We start from the raw sequence: 23,721 nt of genomic DNA, 5'->3' as shown, positions 1-23,721 counted from the left end.
ACCTTTCCTGATAAAACAAATGTTTTGTCGGTAGAATAAAAGGTGACCTTGAAGCTTTATTTTATACCTAGGGGCATGCAGACCTTTTGGCGTACAAGCGAAGAGTGGCCATTTATTTTTTAAATTTGTAGGTCCTCTAACCCTTTAAACTCGTAGGATTGGTCGCTTCCTAACTGGCATAAAGAAAGGATGTGGGGCAAATCTCTAAAAATTGCCATTTTCATATATGATACATTCTTATTATACGACTGGATTAATCGAGCAGTTTTAACGCGGACTTCATGGTCGTTAAAAAATAAACATAAGCAATGAGAAAATGTTTCCCCCGGCGTTTAAGCTCAATAAAAAATGAACCAATTCCCGGTAAATAACCATCGTGAATGTAGTACTTCAGCCTTTAAAGCCTTGGTCGTGTTCCCATCATCACCTCCATTTGATTGTTTACCCCTTTTGAGGAACAGCTGCGAAGAGTGATCCTGCTAGCCATCCTTGTAACACTACCGTGATTGGAAAATTCCAAACCTTACCTGGAATCAGCTGCTACCCAATTTTATCATTCGTTCCTCAAAGACGAGTCTCCTTTAAGCTCTTTTCAACTGACTTATAAAATATGAAAAGATTGCCGAGCCATTGGCCTCTCCAGCTCGTAAAAGGGACCGGAAGTGCTATCCCTCTAGATTTTTATCTTTTTTGGACCTGAGGGATTATTACACAAAAAGATCGAGCGCTTGTTTTGTTCGGCTCGTTAAAAGTATCGAAAATTCATCCCTTCTGTATTGTTTTATACTTTTTCGGACTTAAGGGATTAGATGACGAAAAATGATTTTTGGAGTTTCCTTTATGTCCCTTTTCAGACTCTCTAAAATTGAAAAGGACCGAGTTATCTTTGTCATTAAACTCGTTAAAACCTAGTTGTTATAGACATTTTTGTGCCTTACAGCATGAAGCATGAAATGTCAATAATCTAAGGGATCCAAAGTCCCTAAACATGATGTTCCTACCCCTAGAGGAACAAGGTCAGCAAACCACAGCTCTAAAAATCAGTTCTCCACCTGAAAACACTCAAAAACAAGCAATTCTGGAATCAATTCAACTGCTCCACTGAGCATCTGCGCTGAATGTCAAGTGCTCCATGGTGTACCTGCATTGAATGTCAAAAGCAATGAAGGCCACCTGCGCTGAGCGAGATTGGACAAGTGGCACAGATGAGTCATTGCTCAAGAAGCTTCCAAAATGACACTTGGATCAGGGAATTCGCCTTGTGATGAGTAAGAGGCTCTGTTTCTCCAAGTGGAAGCAAGATACTCCAAGTGGACTCAAGAACTGAAGATTAACTGAAGAGGGAGAGGACACAAGGCAGCTACACATCAGTTGCAAGCTGACTCATCCTTTCTCAATTCATCTATATATGGAGCTCTCTCCTATGAGCTCTGGAGGCTGGAATTTTGTGCAAGTAAAGAAATGTTGTTGGTTTCATCATAGAACTATTGGGTGATTTGCTTGAAGGAGGTGAAGAGGAGATTTCTTTTTGCTGGGAGGTGTTGCTGGATTGGGCCTCTTATGGTTGTAACACTCTCAGAACTTTACTTCTTCCATTAATAAAAGATTTTGAGGTTCTTCTATATGCATTTGTCTCAATGATGTATTGTTATAATTGTGTATTTGATTTATTCTAATCCTTGAATCAATTATGAATGTATGCTTCTTGTAGTTTCCCTCTCTTGCCATTTTGCAGGATCTTGTTGTAGCTGGGCCAGTGAAAGAGCAAGGAGCTGGGAGCAAGCAGAAAGGAGAGAAGATTGGATCAACCATTAAGCGCAAGACATCGGTTAGTGGATCCCTTTCTCCCCTTTTTACTTTCATAAAGAAGAAATCTTAATTAGCTTTGCATTCAGTTGTTGCTGAGGTACTATCACCCTTAGAGTGGGATAGGGTCATCCGAATTGGATACTTTTCCCAACAACAAATTGACGACTCCGCTGGGGATCGTATCTTGTTGGTTGTTTGTGGTTTTTTGCTATTCATTTCCTAAACACAGGGAGTACCGAATCGAAAAGCATTTGAATCTTTCAAATGCGAAGTAGAGGGCAGCTACTCTAGCTCAGTTTCTGGGCATGTTTATGATTTGAAGAGCTGATCCACAAGGACTCTGATAAGCTCTTAGTGATAGCTTTTCATCCTCCTTCTCATCCCTTAGTGTGTACTTGACTGATAGCTTCTGATTTGGCCAAAAACTGTGAATTTTTGAGCAATCTGTGACCTGGAAACTGGGAGAAACGAAAGTTTCGTTTTCCAGTGCAGGCTGTACAAAGGCTGTCTGCATTTCAACGTAGGTCCCGAAGGGGCTACCTGCGCTGAAGGTCAAACTGACAGTGTACTACCTGCGCTGAACCAGTTTTGCCTTGTGCTACTGGGGTTTCCTACTGTTTCTTGCCCTGTTTTCACCATTGTTTTTGCAGCCTGTTACCAGTCCATGTACCTATCTGAAACCATATTTCTTTACCATTATTCCGCCTCGGTTATATAAAGAAACTGTACTTGTTCTTTTTGTATTTCTTACATCATTTACAGTTTCCCATAACGAAAAGTGAACTAGTCTTGCTGTGGCCTCTTAGATCTAGACCTGTGATAGGTGTTTTGCTGATCTTAAGAGTTAGTTTGTTTGCTATTCATAGCTGATTGGCCTTTTGCTTTCGTCATATGGTTTGAACTCATATATTTCTTGTGTCGAAACAAGTAAATCTTAAGGTGTCTTTTGGTTTTGGACAACCTTGTTTGCTTTCACTTGAAATTGAATTCAAAGTTATATAACAACTTTCTTTTTGTAATACATCAACATTAAGAAAGAGAAAAGAAATACTTGCATTGTGCATTTTGCATTTGAAAGTTTGCATGTTGATTTAGGAGAAAGTGCATTAGTGTGTGCTATATGATCTGTGTGAAAAGATGATGTCTTTCTTTTCCCTCAGTAGTTAAGATTTTCAAAGTTGAAAGATTGAAAAGCTTGCTTCTCATCTTAGACTGCATTCAGGAATTTGTTACACACATCTCGTGGTGATCCTTAAAGGCAAACTACTAAACAAGATCAACCTTAAAATAAATTCAATTTACATAACAATGCTTTGAAACATAATGCAAACATATAGAGGTCTAAGCTAGAGACGTGTTCCGGCGTCGTTAAACATAGTGACTGTCGATCTCGAAGAAGGTGGGTGATTCCTCCTGAGAGTCGGTGGCACTAATACGGACTTGTGCTCCCACGTACCGTCACGAATATATTGGGAGACCCCTATAGGCATATATCTTTTATCCTTAGGAAGCCGTGTCGGCCGCCCTACTGATCGCAATGCAGTGAACACAACATTCACGAAGAACGACCACCCGTACCGTAAAACGTATTCTGTGGTTTTGCGAAAGGTTTGGCACACCCTCTGCCTAGATCTCCAGAGCAGTTTCTTTTGGCCTTTTTCAAACTCTATAACTGAAAAAGTCCATCCGAGCATTTGTCACTTCGGGCTCGTTAAAACATCGAAGGAGACTAGAGTTATCTTTAGCTTTTTCTCGACTCTTAAAACATGAAAAAGCAAAGTTGTGTCTAAAGCGTCGTTAATAAAATTTATTTTAAACGGAACATAATCACCTCTTATTCCTGCGTTGATCTTTCAGTTGAAAAGTATGGAGCCCACCAACGAAGGAGGTCACCTTGGTGGAAGTCCCAGTCCCTTCTCCTCTTGGGGAGATGTTGGTGCGCCCCATATGGCCACATTTTCACTTCCAGGATTGACAATTGGCCTACCTGTATGGCTCTTTTCAACTAATGTAGTTCAGACCACCACAAATCCTGAGCAGTCGAATCAACAGTCAGACCAGTCTAGAGCTACCCACCAGCCTTCCACTTCTTATAACTCTTCTTCCAATCCTTCGTCTTCGCAAGGTAGAGCCGGCAAAAGCCAGCCTCCCATGGAGAAGAAGGAGAAGAAGAAGAAAGAAAAGAAGCAGAAGGAGCCTAAGGCGACTGGGGGCAAGCAAAAGACATCTGACAAAAATCCACACACAGCACAGACCGGGCCTAAATCGCCATGTGTCATATGCAAAGGGATCCATTTCCATCGAGATTGTCCCTGTATTCCCCGGATACTAAGGGACTGGTCCCCCAGGTTGCACAATCCGGTAGCATCAACCTCTGATAGCCATGTTGATTGCATTCCGTCAACTAGCGAGAGTGAAAGACAAAGAGGGAGACCAAGATCACCCTCCAGACTGTGCGAAGGCGATCACGTCATCCACCGTTGTCCATTCTTAGATGAGGCGAAGAGAGTTTTGGAAGATCGTCCGGTGTCGTCGTTACGACTTCCTCCTGGATACCAAAAACTCGTGCCAAGTCCCTCGATAGTTGAAAATCCAGCTGGCCCACTCAAGTGGTCAGCTGAAGTGTCGGTCATTGAGAATGAACCTACTGAATCTAGACCAGACGAAAGTCTAAAGGTCGAAACAGCAGTTGACCCGGTTCTTCCTTCAGAAGTTTCATCCTCAAATGACACCGTCATTGAAGATTCATCTTCAAATGACACCCTCACTGAAGAGAATAAGGATGACACTGTCCAGATTCTTTTCATCAACACAGACTCTGATGAGCATCAGGGCAATGCGCCCATTCCTTTATCGTAGGAAGGAACATCGTCAGGGTCGTATCCGGCCGTGTATTCGGTCCCACCGCCAAGCAACCTGGTTGTGTCATTTGATTGGAACCAACTAGGCAGACCCCGGTTACCAGCCAGTATACCATTCAGAATCATTGTCCAAATCTACAGAATGGTAATGGCTGGAACTATCATTGATGAAGGGGCATCTGTGAGTATCCTTTCCTCTATTGCTTGGAAAGCACTGGGTTCCCCAGCGCTTTTACCTGAGATGAGAAATCTATCAGGTTTTGATAAAGGAACCAGTCACCCTTTAGGGATTCTCCCCAATGTTCCCATTACATTGAGGAAGAAGACAATTCATATGAACGTCATGGTCGTCCAAGGACCCTTGGATTATAACCTACTCCTTGGACGGGACTATATCTATTGCATGGAGGCAATAGTCTCCTCACTCTTTACAGTAATGTGTTTTCCACACGAAGGAAGGATGGTCAAGCTCGTAGACCAAATTTCATTTCCGGGATCTCGCATCGCAAATAGTCAAATACCAACCCTAAACGGCTTATTCACTCAAGAAATGCCTCCACCCCCGGTTCTTCTTCCAGATAAGTGCGAGTGATTCAGAAAGAAGTAACTGGGACCCAGGGGGCATGCACCCTGGCCTCCCTTGGGTAGAGGAAACCTTGGGTATAAAGTCAATTTCCATGGAAGAAGATGACTAGTCCATACCCCGTCCAGCATGGAAGAGGGGTTGTTCTAGAATAAGATTCTTTTGTCAAAGTTATGTGAGTGAGATAATCCTTTCTTACCCACCTTTGTCTAAATAGGTGGGCTCTACCAAAGGAGGAGATCCGTTTGCGGCAGCAAGTAGTAACCATCTTTAGGTAAAAGGCAAGCCTCACCCATTAAAACAAATGTTTTGAAGGATAAGTAGGGGCAGCCTCCAAAGAAAGGGATTCTATTGCTGCAACAAATTGTAACCATCTTTGAATAACCCAATGATAGACATCGCCGAAGAAAGAGTTTCGTTTGCGGCAGCAAATAAAACCATTTTTCGGGTAACCTGAAAGAGGTAGGCCTCTCCCGGTTAAACAAAAGTTTTTCCTGCAAATTGAGGGGTAACCTTGAAACTGTACTTTATACTTGGGGGCATGCAAACCTTTTGGAGTGCAAGCATGGGACGACTATTTATTTTTTAAATTTTTTGGTCCTCCCTTTAAACCTGTAGGTCTAACCCTTTAAACTCGTAGGATTAGCCGTTTCCAGCTTTCATAAAGAAAGGATGTGGGGCAAAGGTCAAAATTTGCCAAATTAGGAGCATAGCTTTGATAAGGTGCAAGCTCCATAAAAAATGGAATCTTAGGAAGGCATTTCTTATATTATGACTGGTATAATCGAGCAGTTTTAGCAATGTTCATGCTCGTTAAAAAATAAATGCAAGATCCGAGCAGGGTTTGGTCGCATTCAAGCTCGTTAAAAAATGAATCCATCACCGAGCAATTTTAGCGCATAGTTCATGCTCGTTAAAAAATAAACATAAGTCATGAGCAAGCTTCCCTTAGAGTTCAAGCTCATCCAGAAAAAATGAACCGGTAAATAACCTTGGTAAATGTAACCCTTGACAGCCATATAAAAGCCTTGGTCGTGTTTGTGCACCGTCACCTCCATCCGTTCATTTGGCCAATCGTTCATCTCCATATGATTGTTTACCCTTTTTGAGGAACAGCTACGAAGAGTGATTTCACTAAGCCATCGTTGTGACACTGCCATGATTGGAATATTCCAACCTGTACCTGGAATCTGCTGCTGCCCTGTTCATCACTTGTTCCTCAAAAGACGAGTCTTCTTTGAGCTCTTTTCACTGACTCATAAAATATGAAAAGTTTGCCGAGTTTTGGCCTTCCAGCTCGTTAAAGCGACCGGAAGAGCTATCCCTCCTCTAGATTTTAATCTTTTTGGATTTGAGGGATTATTGCACAAAAAGATCGAGCGCTTGTTTGTTCGGCTCGTTAAAAGTACCGAAAACTCATCCCTTCTGTATTGTTTTATACTTTTTCGGACTTAAGGGATTAAATGACGAAAAAGGAATTTTGGAGTTAACTTTCTGTACCTTTTCAAACTCTCTAAAAATGAAAAGGACCGAGTTTTCCTTGTCGTTAGACTCGTTAAAATGATTAAATAGCGACAAACTTGTCTTTAGACGAGAACGAGTTTCCCTATCGCTAGGCTCGTTAAAACATAGCGATGGGCTTGCCCGAAGGGCAGGTTATAGAACAAGCATATGTTATCCTCCTCAAGCTTGACAAAAATAAAGAGGTACTGGTCAGAAATGACTGGGGAAAAATTGGGAGAACCTCAAAGCTTTAATGGTAGCAAGTCGCTCTTGAACATGACACTTTGTCCTCCGTATCACATCGGGTTGGGTTGTTTCATTAACCGGTCTCATCACCATGGTCTTCGCCAAACCATCCACATTTGGGGTAATGCTACCAATCCATCACATCAGTGTCGTTATATGTTCAAGAGATGTTGTTCTGCAAGAGTCAACCGTGTCCCATCCACTGCCATACATTATCCTTCATCCATCCATGATCGCCACCCTGAATCAGATATCACAGTTTGTTTTCACCTCATCACAATCATTAGCTCCATTCCGTGTCACTGATGTGGGATTCATTAAGGCCCTCCTTTGACAGATCACTCCTTGTCGACATCAGCTCATTATCCAAGGAGTTGATCTAGGAACAACCCCTTCAGTACTTTGAAGCTTGCATGCCTCAATGGCAAGTTTCTCACTTCCGGCGATAGGTATACATCAATGACCTTCGACCAGAAGATTTTGCATGGTGGTCGATGCCAAGTCCTTTATTCCCACCATGTGAATTGTACTGCCGTACCTTGAGGGTCATCATCCTTATCGGTGATTCCTCTCGCGCTTGTTAACGGTTTACATCATTGACCGGTAATCAAGCGATGTCTTTCCATGTTCGACTTCAAGAAATTCTCACATGGATCGACTTGTACATCGAGTGAAGATCGGAAGAGATTGAAGACCCCGGATCTAGTTTCATCCATCCGGGCTGCGATATATATTCAGGATATAAAAACATTTGATATGTACATCGTTGCAGCAGATGATCATCCTTCTCAAAGGATGATAATTTCAGCAGAGAATTATCAGTCTACCATCAGACGATCGTCTGTTCTATGTACCAAAACGAATTTATAAAAGCTGAGCATGGGAATGCCCGCCTCAGCTAGATCATGAAAGCAGAATGAAAAATAATGTATTGTATTGTATCTTATTACAGGGCACCTCTCAGCGATTGAATGAACTTCGGATCCTCCTGATAAAGCATTTCACCCGATAAACGACCTCATACTTTAGGGGGCATCTGTTATAGACATTTTTGTGCCTTACAGCATGAAGCATGAAATGTCAATAATCTAAGGGATCCAAAGTCCCTAAACATGATGTTCCTACCCCTAGAGGAACAAGGTCAGCAAACCACAGCTCTAAAAATCAGTTCTCCACCTGAAAACACTCAAAAACAAGCAATTCTGGAATCAATTCAACTGCTCCACTGAGCATCTGCGCTGAATGTCAAGTGCTCCATGGTGTACCTGCGTTGAATGTAAAAAGCAATGAAGCCACTTGCGCTGAGCGAGATTGGACAAGTGGCACAGATGAGTCATTGCTCAAGAAGCTTCCAAAATGACACTTGGATCAGGGAATTCGCCTTGTGATGAGTAAGAGGCTCTGTTTCTCCAAGTGGAAGCAAGATACTCCAAGTGGACTCAAGAACTGAAGATTAACTGAAGAGGGAGAGGACACAAGGCAGCTACACATCAGTTGCAAGCTGACTCATCCTTTCTTAATTCATCTATATATGGATCTCTCTCCTATGAGCTCTGGAGGCTGGAATTTTGTGCAAGTAAAGAAATGTTGTTGGTTTCATCATAGAACTATTGGGTGATTTGCTTGAAGGAGGTGAAGAGGAGATTTCTTTCTGCTGGGAGGTGTTGCTGGATTGGGCCTCTTATGGTTGTAACACTCTCAGAACTTTACTTCTTCCATTAATAAAAGCTTTTGAGGTTCTTCTATATGCATTTGTCTCAATGATGTATTGTTATAATTGTGTATTTGATTTATTCTAATCCTTGAATCAATTATGAATGTATGCTTCTTGTAGTTTCCCTCTCTTGCCATTTTGCAGGATCTTGTTGTAGCTGGGCCAGTGAAAGAGCAAGGAGCTGGGAGCAAGCAGCAAGGAGAGAATATTGGATCAACCATTAAGCGCAAGAAATCGGTTAGTGGATCCCTTTCTCCCCTTTTTACTTTCATAAAGAAGAAATCTTAATTAGCTTTGCATTCAGTTGTTGCTGAGGTACTATCACCCTTAGAGTGGGATAGGGTCATCCGAATTGGATACTTTTCCCAACAACACTAGTAGCAACAAACTTGTCCATAGCAGACAAGAACCAGTTTCACTATCGCTAGGCTCGTTAAAACATAGCGATGGGTTTGCCCGAAGGGAAAATTATAGAACAAGCACATGTTATCCTCCTCAAGCTTGAAAAAAATAAAGAGGTATTGGTCAGCAATGACTGGGGAAAAATTGGGAAGAAAACTTGAAGAAACTTTGTTGGTAGCAAGTCGCTCTTGAACATGACACTTTCACTCCGCATCCAAGTCGGGTTGGGTTGTTTCATTCACCGGTCACATCACCATGGTCCCATCACACCATCCACATTTGGGGTTAATGCTACCAATCCATCACGTCAGTGTCGCCAATATGTTCAAGAGAAGTCACTCAGAGAATTCACCTGTGTCTCACCCGCTGCAATACATTTACGCTCCATTCTTTCATGACCGCCACCCTGAACCTTATATCACCATATCATTTTCACCTCCATTAAAATCATTTGCTCCATTCCATGTCATTGATGTGGGATTCATTAAGGCCCTCCTATGACGGATCGCTTCTTGTCGACATCAGCTCATTATCCAAGAAGTCGATCTAGGAACACCCCTTTCAGTACTTTGAAGCTTGCATGCCTCAATGGCAAGTTTCTCACTTCCGACGACAGGTTTACATCAATGGCCTTTGACCGAAATATTTTGCGTGGTGTTCGACGCCAAGTCCTTTATTCACACCATGTGAATTGTACTACAGTACCTTGAGGGTCATTATCATTATCGATGATTCCTCTCACGCCTGTTAACAGTTTACATCATTGGCTGGTAATCAGGCGATGTCTTTCCATGTTCGACTCCAGAACATCTCTCACATGGATCGACTTGTACTTTGAGTGAAGATCAAATGAGATTGAAGACCCTGGATCTAGTTTCATCCATCCGGGCTGAGATATATATTCAGGAAAATAAAGACATCAAATGTACATCATTGCCGCACAGATAATCATCCAATCAAAGGGATGATGGCTCTACCAGAATCATCAGTCTACACTCAGACGATTGTCTGTCCTATGTACATGAAAATGAATTTATAAAGGTGAGCATGGGAATGCCTGCCTCAGCTAGATCATGAAAATATTATGAAGATAATGTATTGTATTGTATCTTATTACAGGTCTCCTCCCAGCTTGAAAGAACTTCGGACCCTCATGATAAAGCATTTCACCCGACATCAAAAAAGATTAACGACCTCATGCTTTAGGGGGAAACTGTTATAGACATTTTTGGGCACTGAAAACCCAAGCATGAAATGTCCATAAGCCAAGGGCTCCTAAGTCCCTAAAAGTGTTGTTCCAACCCCTAAAGGAACAAGGTCAACTGATTACAACTTCTCCCAGAAGTTCTCCAGGAAAAACCACTCAGAACTGGTCAAAACAGGATCATTTCACCTGCTCCATAAGCAAAGTGCGTTGCTTCTCACCTAAGTACACTCTATGGGTGCGTTTCATTTCAAAAAGCCCTTCTATGGGGTGCGATGGGCGAGAAGAGACAAATGGCAGTGTCAATCTGCGAGGTGGAGAAGCATGGAATCTTCCAGAAACTTCTCCTGTGACACTTGCCATTCTGAATTCGACCAAGAATGAGTAAGAGATCATCAATCTCCAAGTGGAAGCAAGAACTATTAGAGGGAAGACACTAATCAAATCACAAGCTGACTCATCTCCCTTATAGATATCTATATATGGATCCCTCATCCGAGAGATCCGGAGGCTGGAATTTTGCATCTTGTAAGGAATTGTTGTTGGTTTCTTGAGGCATCATCATAGTTTTGGGTGATCTAAGCTTTGCATGAGGTGAAGAAGGGCTTACTTGCTGAGAGGATGATGCTGGGTCAGAACAATTGGTTGTAACTCTCTTGGCTCGATTATCAATAAAGCTATTCAAGTTTTCCTCCATACTCTTGTGTCATTTATGTTTCATGCATTTGTATGGTCAATTTACATCTGATCCTAGATTGTTTATGATAATAGATCCATGTGCTTGTATAGTGTTATGCTACTTTGATTCTACAGGTACTCTGTGAAGCTGGGTGCACAAGGAAGCAAGTAGCAAAGGACTATCAGAAGAGAGAGGAATCGAACTAGGAACCAAGCGTAAGACAGAGGTTGGTCTCCTTTATTCTTCTCTCATATATATTTCATAAAGGAAAATGAAAGTAGCTTTACTTTATTTGTTTCTAAGGTAGCTACCACACCTTAGTGAGATTAGCAGTTCTGCATAGACACTTTTCCCTCTAACAATGATGTGGACCATTAACAAGCACGAGAGAAACCACCAATAATGAAAATGGCTCTCAAGGTACAATAGTACAATCCGTGAATGTGATAATGAAGTTGAATTCAAACACTTGTGGAATCACCTGAACAAAGGCCAATGATGAAAACTTGTCGTCAGATGCGAAGAAATTTCCATTAAGGCATGCAAGCTCTAAGGTATTGAAAGGGAGTTTCTAATTCATCTTCCTTGAAAATGAGTTGAAGTCGATAGGAAGTGACTCATCAAAGGAGGGCCATGATGATTCCCCCATCATCAACATGATACAAGGAATAAAGTGGAATGAAATGAGTAGGATCCAAGACTGTAGCAAAGAGTCAGACAATGTATAGGTAACAAACTGCAGATAGGACTTCTCTTTAACATATTGGTAACACGACTCCGGAGTGTGGCGGAATTTGACTCAACATAGGACTACGGGTCATGATGACGAAATGGAATAGGATTACCCAAACCCAAAAATATAAGTGATTGAGCAAGGATATCCCAAACCCGACACAAGATACAAATGAGTTTCATGTTCAAGAGCGACATGCTGCCTATACAAGATATGTTTCACTTTCACCTTTTCCCCACTATTTCTAGTGAATACCTCTTTATTTTTACACAAGCTTGAAGAGGATACCATATGTTTGTCATATAAGTTCACCCTTTGGATGAGTCCATCCTATTAAGTTTTACGAGTCCTAGGAAGGAGAAACTTGATCTTGTCATGGTGACAAGTATTTTGTAGTTTAATTTTTAACGAGTCCGACGGAATAATAACTCTATGTATTTTTCATAATTAGAGAGTTTTAAAAAGAGACGAAAAATATAAATCCATCATGTCCCTTTTTGTAATTTGTCCCTCAAACCCAAAAAGGTAGAAAAAAATATTCGAGAGAACTTCTTGACCATGTTGACCAAGGTTTTCCTTTTTCGTAAAATATTCTATCTCAGTCTGGAAAAGGGTTAAACTTATACTAAGGAGAAATCAATTCAATTAATTTAACGAGTTAAAAAAGACAAGTAATCGACAATATTTTCATATTTTTGGATTCTGAAAAGAGCTGAAAGGGGACTGCACTTGGAGGAACATGTGGTATAAAAGGATAGCAACTGGTTCCGGTCAATGGAACTGCTCAAAACATGTAATGGTCAAGAGGTTGGTTAATAAGACCACTCATTTCATAAGTTCCTTAGGCAAAGGTAAAACAACCAAGTGAAAGTGATTGATCGACCAAATAGATGGTGGCAATGGAATGGAGAAACCAAGGCTCATATGGAAAAAATGGGCTGGTAAAAACGACAATCACTAGATGTAAAGTAGGAATGGTTTCATTTTTACACAAGCTTGAAAAATTAGAAGATGTGTTATATAAAAGTGTATGTCGTCAGGTCCTTGGAGCAGAATTCCTTTCAATTCCCCAATTACTTTCACATTCATTCTATCCAATTGCATAATTCGAGTTCTAGTTTTCTCGGGCATCGCATGAAGTCTTTTAGCAACAACATAAGGCATAACAGTGGATGAGGCACCGGAATCTACCAAGCAATTTTGTACGTTCATGTTGAAGATTTCAAATGTGATAAGGAAAGGTGGAGTCATGGATTTTGATTTCCTTCCTATCATGGCCGCACTGACATCTTGGGGAGTTCAATTCATTTTTGACAGAGTGGCTTCCATAGTTGATGGTTTTTGGGATGTACTGGAGGTACTAACAGGTCTGGACGCCGACTTCTCAGGTTGGCTGCTTAGAATGGTGGGGGATTTGCAATTTCATTCATTCATAGTTTTCAAGAGCAGATCTCTTTGCTACGTTAATTTTAGCAAATCGAAGTATGTGATATTATCTTGAGATTTCTTAATATCATCCACAATATTGTAATCAATGTTATAGACAGGGTAGGGCAAAGTAAACATACCGATTTTTCCATTCTTAGATGGGAGTTTACCATTTTGAGTCGCCTTCGTTACAGTTGGAGGTGAATTATCTTTCTCTGGATAGTTTGCAACTGGAATACTCTTGGAATCACCACTAGGTTTACCCTTCTCAACAGGAACTTTGGGAGCTGTTGCCTTCAAAGGGCGAACATATTTATTTGTCTAGTCTACGGGATTCGTCGCACCTGCAAGTGGCCCTTTACTTTGTGTATGGATTTCATTAGTGTGGATTATTGCCATACTATCTCCTTTGTCAACATTGTTCTCATTTGTATAGAAATCCCACAGTACATTGATTTGAGATTCTTCATCCAAGGGCTCTTCTACTTGGTATTCTTCCTCATTTTCTTGTTCTGGCTCTAGCTCCACTATAGGTTCTTCTTTGTTAAGGAGCGATCCGATAAGAACTAGCTCTTCCGTATTTAAATACGCTTCATTGGGTGGAGTAGGCAACACAAGTTGACCATGACCACCTTCTATCTTCTTATAATAGAAAGGTTTAAAAGGTTTTCTGTTGTTATAATCTCCTCCATTCCCACTTGTACTCTCTCCAGAATTCCTTTTCATATCGATGACTGTGTTTGTCAATTTCTTAATGATCCGATGCAAACCTTCCACATATGTGGTGTCCCTTTCTTTTCCCTCAGCCACTTTGTTATCACTCCCATTATTCTTCTTGGATGACTGAGAGGCTTTCTTTCCTTCGGTCGTGTAATGACATGTTGTGAGACTTATCATTTCATTATCGACTTGTATTGCTTCATCGATAGCACCTTGTAAGTTTTGTGTGTTAGTTCTCTTGACCCACATCACAGAAGGGACAAGGAGAGCAGTGATGTAGAATTCCATGAGCACCTCATCAATAGGTCTAGCGTTAGTTGGGATTCTGTTGAACAAAGTGTTGAACCAGATATTAAAATCCTTGACCTTTTCTTTGGCTTCCATTTTTAAATGGGATAGTTCTAAAACTAAGGCCGCAGGTGTTTTGTCATCGCCAAACTTGTCTAAGAAGGCCTACTGAAAGGCACCCCATGAGGTGATCAATCCTATTCTCAAGCTAAAGTACCATGTGGAAGCCGTACCAATCAATGTAAAAGGGAACAAGTGACATACCACATCCTCATCGGCTACCCCCAACATGCACATGGCTAGGAAGAAAGAGTGAATATGGTTATCAGTAGTGTCTCCCCGCTCAGGGTCAAATTTAGGCAATACTCTTTCTGCATTCTTGGGTAAGGGATGTTGCTGCCCAGGTACCGCTATGGCATCCTGTGCAAGCCAGGGAAGGAGTGCTCCCGAAGGAGGTAGAGGTTTATTCCCACCTGGAGGAGGTGGTGGAGGCTGATTCCCAACTAGATGGGGTGGTAGAGGCAAATTCCCACCTGGAGGGGGAACGTTAGCCATATTATGGATAGGAAGGTTCTGGTTGAAGGTTTCCCCTCAGTGTTCTTCGTTAGGATTTTCTGAATCAAGCCAGGGATTACCTTTAGAGGGAAAATCCTCAGGAATTTCTTCCCAAGGAGTGTTGATACTTTGCAAGGACTCTAGCACAATATCTTTAAGAGGAGGGGCTACAGATGTATCTTCGTTTATGTGATAGATATTTGGCTTTCTTTTAGTTTTCGGAGGTAAAGAGTGAAAGATGGGGAGCTGAGAGAGGGAAGGAGTGTAAGCCCGAGTAAGTACTCTGACTAGTTGTTCCTAAGTGACAGGATACTACCACAGTCTTTCTTCCTTGGCTAACCCAAACACGGGCTTAGAGGGATCTCTGTTTCTTCGAAATGAGGCTTTTCCAAATAGGAGGAAGGATATTTTCCACCTTTACGATCCATGCATTAGTCTTTTCGAATCCATGCGTGAAATTTATAGATGAAATCATAAAAAGCTGTGGACGGTGGTTCAGGCCCTCATTCTAGCGCAATTTGTTGATTATGTGAGTGTTCCATGTGCCAACAAGGGGTACTAACCTGATTCCGGACGCCAATTAGATCTGCTTTCATTTGGAATGGCTAGTTCCAACGGGTTTTAAAGGATCCCATAAACTATTATAAATGTTGAAAGATTGCTTCTTGGAGGAAGGCTTCAATTAAATCAACAAAGAGAAACAACTAACCTATATGTATAAAATCCTACCTACACCAATTCTAACTACTTATGCTAATCCTAACTACTCTAATCTATCCTACGGGAGCATAACAAAAGGAGGTTAAACATCATATATAGATTCCAAGTCCCAATGAATCAATTACTGGTTCACAGATGAACAAGGTTGTATTAAATCTTAATTGCAATATAATTACTTATACAGGAATACCATTCCATTCCATACAAATAAAACATGCAACTGATGTTTAACAAGGTCTCAAGTCAGCAATCGCTCATGAATTAACCATGGTAACAAATCATATTTGAATAACCAAGATTAGTCACGAACTGTTTGTTATCAATATGCACAAAAACAAATCACATTTATATTTATGCCAGCAACAACATCCTAATTCTAAACACATGAAAGAAGAGGAAAATGAATCTGAAAAAAAGGCTCTTTCTCGACCAAACAATCTTCTTTATTAGCACAATAAATAAAAAGTTGTTCTACCCTGTTGGTGAGGTAAATCCCCTCTGCGGACAGAGGCGATCCCACTAGTCTAATATAGATCTAGCCACAAACAATCCGCACTACCGCGCAAGTTCCTACTTATATATTAAGAGTGAATTGAAGGGACCAACCTGTAGTCCACGCTATGGTTGAAGCAGTTGAGTTCATATCCCCGCTCCCTCGTTCCGACACGTCATAGTCCTCACGATCTTTATAAGCGAGCTCCTGCACATGCAAACGAAGAAATAGATACAAGCATACAATTCACTGATAATAACAAGTATACTTCAGTCGGAAAGGAAATAAATCACGTTACTTATGATAAATAGCGAGATTGGAACTATAACAGCAGTCGCTCATTTATTAATAATATAAAGGAAAAATTACAACCAAGTTCTGACGCTGTGAACTTTCCCTTTGACTGGGCGAGCAGCTATACATCCTGCAGCAACATTCTCCCTCTCTCAGAATCTCGACAGCATAACCCCTCTAGCATGACTCTGACAACTCAATAACTACAACACTCTTACTCCAGAAGTCTCACAAACTCCATCACAAACTAGCTTGTCTTAATGAACAATGACAAGCTTTTATAGTTGAAGGTGGTAGAAGGGTTCGATGTACAAGGACACACTTCTGTGAATGGGAAATGAAAAGCTTCAAAAGCCATAAATATGGATAAAGCTCGACAAAAGACTGACTTTTTATCCTCAGAAAAGCTCCATGTAATGAAGGAAACAACAGTCGGACGTGCATTAAGGCAAAAAGCATGACTAAATTTGGTTGGCGCGACTGTTGCTCTAAGACAGGGCGCCAATGGTCGCGCCCTCTTTTGAGGATTTCCATCATTGGCGCGGGTATAATACTGTGAACTAGCGCCAATGGAAAAAGATCACTTTCGAGGGGTAATCAGCAGAAGATGTCTTCAGGGAATTTGGAATACATGCTCAGGGGAACACAATGCAGGTGTTTTTAGACTTTGTCACTTCTTATAACTCCTGGAATGGGTCCTCCAAGGTACGACAAGAAGAGTAACAAGGATGGTGACAAATTACTGTGTAACATACCCCAAAAGAGTCCTCCCTTCATCTCCGGAGGTAATATTTATGCAGAAGGAACTGACCCTCTGTTAACTTTTCACCTCCCTCATCTTTTCAAAATAAAAATCAGAATATACAATCGTAGAACAGTTGATGTAACCGCTGACACGTAGAGAGCATAACTGCTGGAGCGCTTCATTTCCTATGGAAATGAATAGATGTTGATTAAAAGAGGATGACTGCTTGTCATCCTTTCACACCTGTATTGAGCAGACATTATTCCCTATCATTTCCTGAAGGAAACTGAAGACACTGCGCTCATCATCCCACATCTGGCATGATTGAAGGTGTGTTAGGAGGTAGTAACGTCTTGATCTATCAGCGTTGTGCTTCCTCTTGACATGGCGTGTGCCTCCATTATGCATTACGTTGGTTCATATCCTTTTCTACAAAATATGTCTTTGCAATATCGACACCGATGGTGTAAAGGTGTCATCCTGATATAAATCACCTTTATCCGCTACCGGGTCCACTTGAACTCACCTGCAAAAATATTTCATATTAGCTATGATTATGAGAATTGTGACAAACATGCTCACAAACAAACCTTGCATAAAACCACATTTTCTATTTAATCTTGCAATGTAGAGCAACTATAATTATCAAACCATCAAACCTGTTGTGACATGTATTCTCATTTCCCACAATATTCATTTTTACTCAAGGATTGCTTTGACAATGCTTCAAAAGCAAACCATTCACTCTCCGGGATTTTCGTTTGAAAACCCGAAATACAACATTTTATCGAAATACATGGGAATACACAGCAAAACCCGTGGCCGAACCATAAGGCCGGACTTCAAATAATATACCCCCATATCTATAATCATCGTTGGGTCCACTAATCGCATCACGCCTTACGTTTAAGCCTTGGGCTCTGCCGATTGTGCTTTGCAATAGGCCGGACCTGAAATATATATGTGCCACGATTAATAATGTTGGCGGGTCCGCCATATTGTATCGCGTTTTATATATAAACGATGAACTCTACCAATTGTGATTCACGATTTGGGAGGCAGGCCCAAAATATATATGTGCTGCAGTTAATAGTTCCAGTAGGTCTGCCATATGGGACTTTCCTTTGAAAACCCACACCAAATTTTTTTATCGAATACACAGGAAAACACGGGAAAACTCGCGGCCAGACCATAAAGCCAGACTTCAAATATTATGCACCCTGGCTTATGATTATCGTCGGGTCCACTAATCGCATCACGCCTTATGTATGAGCCTTGGGCTCCACCAATTGTGATATGCGATAGGTTGGACCCAAAAATATATATGTCGCGTTTAATAGTTTTGGCGGGTCCGGTATATCGCGGTGCACCTTATACATAAACCTTGGTTCTGCTAATTGCAATATGTGATTGGGGAATTGGACCTAAAAATATAATGTGTTATGCTTGATAATCCTGGCGGGTCTGCTGTTCGCATCACGCCCGATGTATGACTGTAGAGTTCTACCGATTGCGATTTGCGATGGGCTCCAGACCCGAAATAAGATGTGGTGCGCTTAATCATCTCGGTGGGTCTGCCATTCGCGGAACATTTAATGTATGAGCCTGGGGTTCTGCTGATTATGATATGCGATGCAATCAGTTGACTTGATCGCATAACAGTTATTCATGGGAGATGGACCTTTAGCCTTTGCCAATGCAAAAAGCGATATGCGATGAAGGCATGGATCCGAGGAAGTGCGAAAAGGGTAAGTTATTCATATGCTTGCAAAATATTTTTATCACAGAAGTGTTATAATAGAAATAAAGATGCGATGGAAGGTTTTGAGGGGTAAAGAGTGGGGGTGGTTACATGTGTGGGCATAGGGCACCATGAAGGTTTATGAGGATTGAAAGAGTCTCGATGAAGGATATGAATGAAGGGCTAGACTGGGTCATGAATGAATCATGCAGCAGAGATTTATTCAAGGGGGGTTTTGACCATTAAGAATTGAAGGTTTGACTCAGCACAGAGTTAAAATCCCTGAGATAAAAACAGATCATTTGGAGAAGTGAAAGATCAAACTTCTAGGGGACCCATTCAAATTTGTTACCAGAGCATGTTTTAATAGGGTGGTGGTTGTGGCCACAACAAATGGCGAACCGCTGGGCGAACCAGTTATCTCTATTTCCAAAAAAACCTTGGAACAATAGAACATCAGGGTGTTAAGATAAACTTGAAATGAAAACTGTATAGATGGACAGGCATGGGTTCGACTTCAACATTATTTGCTTCAGGCAGGATGAAGACGAATAGCTTCTACTTACTGATAGGGTTTTGACAAGCATCCTCCAATGGTCGCATTATGGGATTTATTGACCTTCCTTTACCTGTTTTATACTTTCCAAATCCTTTTGGGGCCATCACCGGTTTGCCAATACCTGTTTAGGTGTGTACCTCAGCTCTTTATCCCTCATCAAACTTGATGTAGACATGTTTATCTGCACTTTATGTAAGAATTTTAGTGCTATACTTTCGTGTGATTGAATGAGGCACAGTCATGGATCATGCCATATTTTTAAACAGCTTAAGCAAGGCTAAGCTTGCTGTGTCAACTGGTACTCTGAGTCTAGCAACAATCCCTACTCTAACTAGCTTCCCAAACAACCTGTACTTCTAGATTGGCACAAGGACTCAACATTTCATTTTCTTTTACATAAGTCCTTCCAATTCACACATAAGGACTAGAGCAAAATTAGATTTGCCACAAGATATATGATAGTGAGCTTAGCCCATGAAAAGAGGTTTACTTGTAGATGACAGGTATTGGAAAACTTATTGTGGTGGACTGAACCAATGAGAATGACTGTAAACCTTATAGACAAGTATAGGCTAGGTCAAGATGCGATTTTAAAAATGCATCGTTCTGCCATGCCAGTCCATCTGTCGTTACACATTTTCGTTTTATAAGATGCCCCTACATGCTCCAAGTATCCAAGTTATCAACAGATCCCACCTAATTCCCAACAGATGCTAATGAGTGGCTTCGATTTGAATTCCACCGCTGATTTTCAAGTTCTCATAAGCTCATTGAAAGTTTGTTTGATTTGCAAGGTAATGATGAATTTAGGATCGGCAGACTCATTTGCAGGTAAATGAGGGGGGGGGGGGAGATGACGGTGGGGAATGAGGGCAATCTGAAGAGAGTTATAAAGGTGAAAACAAGACTGAAGGACCAAAATTAATTGGCTGAAAAGGACTGGAATTCGAAACAGAAGGAAAATAAACTTTGCAAAAAACAAGAAAGGATAGGATGAAAATGTAACTAAGCTAACAACAAAATAAAATGAATCCTAACCTACTCAGGAGGTAACCACCATGTGGTGGCTACTGGAAGTATCTCTTAAGATGTTGGCCATTAACAGGGATTTTTTTCAGTTTCTCCCTGTAAATTTTTCAATCTGTAAGTTCCCTGACCAATTTTTTCTTCAACTTGGAATGGGCCTAGCCATAAGTGTTGGAATTTCATGTGCTTACCTTTTGGCTCACTTAGCTTGTCCCATTTCAAGACTAGCTCTCCTATTTGGTAATCTTTATATCCTACCAGATGAAGGTCAATCCATCTCTTTATAATCATTTGGTGGTTTTTAAATTTATTTCTGGCTTTATCTCTCAATTCCTCCAACCTCACCAGTTGGTTGATCCTTTTTTGAAGTAAGGCTGAAGGGGTCCCTCTCGAAGCTTGGGAGAGTTGTAAAGAGGGAAGGGTAATGTTAGGATGTAGGATGGCTTCCTGTCCATAGATGAGGAAGTATGGGGAGTTTCGCAATGCTACTTTTGGGGTGACCCTATCGGCCCAAAGGGCGTTTGTTAGAGTGTTGTGTCAATTCCTTTGGTTGTTGGCGACATATTTATGGATTATGCGGATGAGGTTTTCATTTGAGGATTCGGAAACTCCATTTCCTTGGGGGTAATATTTTGATGCATACCTTATGTGAATTGATTTATCAATAGAAAATTCAGTCAATTTCAGTGATGAAAAGTAAGAAGCATTTTCAACTATGAGAGCGTCAGGGATGCCAAACCTGTTGATAATAAATTTCTCAATAAATGATATTACCTCGTCTTCATTTACCTTCCAAAGCGGGATGGCTTCGATCCTTCTGGTGAAGTAGTCGATCGTTGTGAGTTTATACTTATGCTGATGTGAAGAGTTTGGAGTGATCTCACCTATGACATCTAGGCCCCATTGCTGGAATGAGCGATAAATCATAACGGGCCTGAGGGGAACGGCTGGCTTTCTTTCTCGTCCTGCAGTAGTTTGACATACCTTGAAATTCCGAGCGTAGGCATGCGAGTCTCTAAACACTGTGGGCCAATAATATCAAGCTCTTAATATTTTGTGAGCAGTGGTCTCTCCGTCATGGTGACCACCTACTAGGCTGTCGTGCATTTCTTTCAAGATATGATCGGCATCATCCTCTTCCAAACACCTCAGCCAGATTCCATCATAATTTTTTTTGTATAATGTGTCATTGGCCAAGTGATGCTGATTAGATTTAATTCTGAGCGCTCTCCTTCATGATGCATCCATGTGTTCAGGACATGATCCTTGTGTTAGATAAAAGTGTATGTCATAGTACCACGACTCAGGATCCAAAAGGACTTCCGACGTTTTGCGCTCACACATCAAAATCTCATTAATCCATAGGGGCTCCTCCCTGAACTCTATGTGTGCATTATGTATGCTCTGCGCTTCTGGTTCTTCGGACGCCCCTTCTTTATCCGCTAAGGCTTCTGCAGCGAGCTCACACAATCCCTGCCCTCGAACTATCTTCATCGACTTAATCTTGAGGTCGTATTACTGAAGGATGGTTATCCAATTCCCTCTCCATTCACCCATTTCTTTCTACACGAAGAGGGCTCTTACATCAGGGTGGGGAACGATTACTTTAGTCCTGGCCTGTAATAAATAAGGAAGAAAATATTTTACGGCTTTAAAAACTGCAAAACCTTGTTTCTCCACGTTTGGGTAGTTCAGTTCTGCTCCCTGAAGATGAGAACTCATATAAGAGATAAGGACTTCATTGCCATCATCATTTTTTTGGGTGAGGATTGCGGCATATGAAACATCAGAAGTGAAAGTGTACAATAAGAATTCCTTGTGGAAATTGGCGTTGACCAACACAGGAGCTTCTGCGATGGCCTCCTTAATTCACTGAAACGATTTCTAAGCTTCATCACTCCACCTATACACATCTTTCTTCATCATTAGCTCCATGGGACACACTATTTCTGTGAAACCTGAAATGAATTTGCTAACGAAATTAATTTTCCCGAGGAAAGATTGCATTGCCTTTTTATTTGCAGGGGGTTGTATTCTCATGATGGTCTCTATTCTTTCAAGTTCAATAACAATCCTATCTTTAGAGAGGATGTGACCCAGTAGTTTCCCTTCTATAACTGCGAAAATGCTCTTCTTGGGATTCAACGATATTCCATATCTTCGGCATCTTAAAAAAAATTGTTTCGGGCGATAGATATGATCCCTTTTGTGATACGAATACACAGTAATGTCATCCATGTACACTACTACTGATCTATTAATCAATCCTCGGAAAGCTATGTCCATAGCTCTGTGGAATGTGGCGCCCGCATTAATAAGTCCAAAAGGCATTTTACGATATGTGTAAGTGCCCCATTTAGTGTTGAAGGTTGTCTTGAGCTGATCTCCATTTGCCACCAACACTTGATTATATCCCGAAAAACCATCCAATAGGGACAACATTTCAAACCCAGAAACGTACTCAAGAATGTGTTCCATAGAAGGGACGGGATAGTTATCTTTTTGTGATGCTTTGTTCAAGTTTCTGAAATTGATACATAACCTGATGTCTCCATTTTTCTTTCTTACTAGCACAACATTGGCTACCCAGCGGGTGTGCCTAGCAGGAAAAATGATTTTGGCGTCCAGCATTTTGTTTAATTCTTTCTTCACCAACGGTTCCAGGCTTGGATGTATCTTGTGAAGCTTTTGTTGGTATGGCCTAACATCCTTCTCCAACGGGATCACATGCTGCATAACCCTGGTATCGAAGGTTTTTAAGTTGCCATATGTCCATGCAAAGTCATCCTTGTACTCTTTAAACAGCTTATCAAACACAACCCTTTCTTGTGGAGAGAATCCTAAGCCCAAATTAACAATTTTTGGGTCTTCTTTGGTTCCAAGGTTGACCAATTCATACTTCATGGATGAGCTATGCGTTTTTCAGTTAGTCGGCTTCTTGAATTTATCATGAAGGTCATACAAGTGCTCCATCTTGACAACTAACTTGGCAATTATATTGGACTGATCCTTTTCCTCATCTTCCCTCTCATTCATAAGCCTGTCATTCTCTTTTTCATTAATGACTGCATTTTTGAATGTCTTCTCGTAGTGCAGGAACTCAAGGATTTGCTCGTCATCTTCAAACACCTGCCAATTTTAGATTTTATCGAGCATGGATGGTTTGAAAATCAATTAAACATAATATTTATTCTTGTTTAATCTAAGATCAGGCAAAAGTTTTGAAGCCGTACTAGCCGTTAGATCAGCGTCTCAGTTTTTCCCTCGAGATATGTATGTGATATTGAAAGAATCAAAATTGTCAAATAAGCTCCATACCTCATGTTGGTATCTTACAAGGTGTCGCGAATTGCAATGTATCATTTTCCTTACCTGTTCAACAATTATCTGTGAGTCACCAAAAACTTTAATATTTTTC

Source organism: Pinus tabuliformis, chromosome 9 (genome assembly GCF_031772625.1).
Source record: "Pinus tabuliformis cultivar Carrire ecotype Pingquan chromosome 9, CPIR1, whole genome shotgun sequence".
NCBI classification, from domain to species: domain Eukaryota; kingdom Viridiplantae; phylum Streptophyta; class Pinopsida; order Pinales; family Pinaceae; genus Pinus; species Pinus tabuliformis.
The sequence above is the reverse complement of the archived record's forward strand: the minus strand, read 5'-3'. Positions refer to the sequence as shown.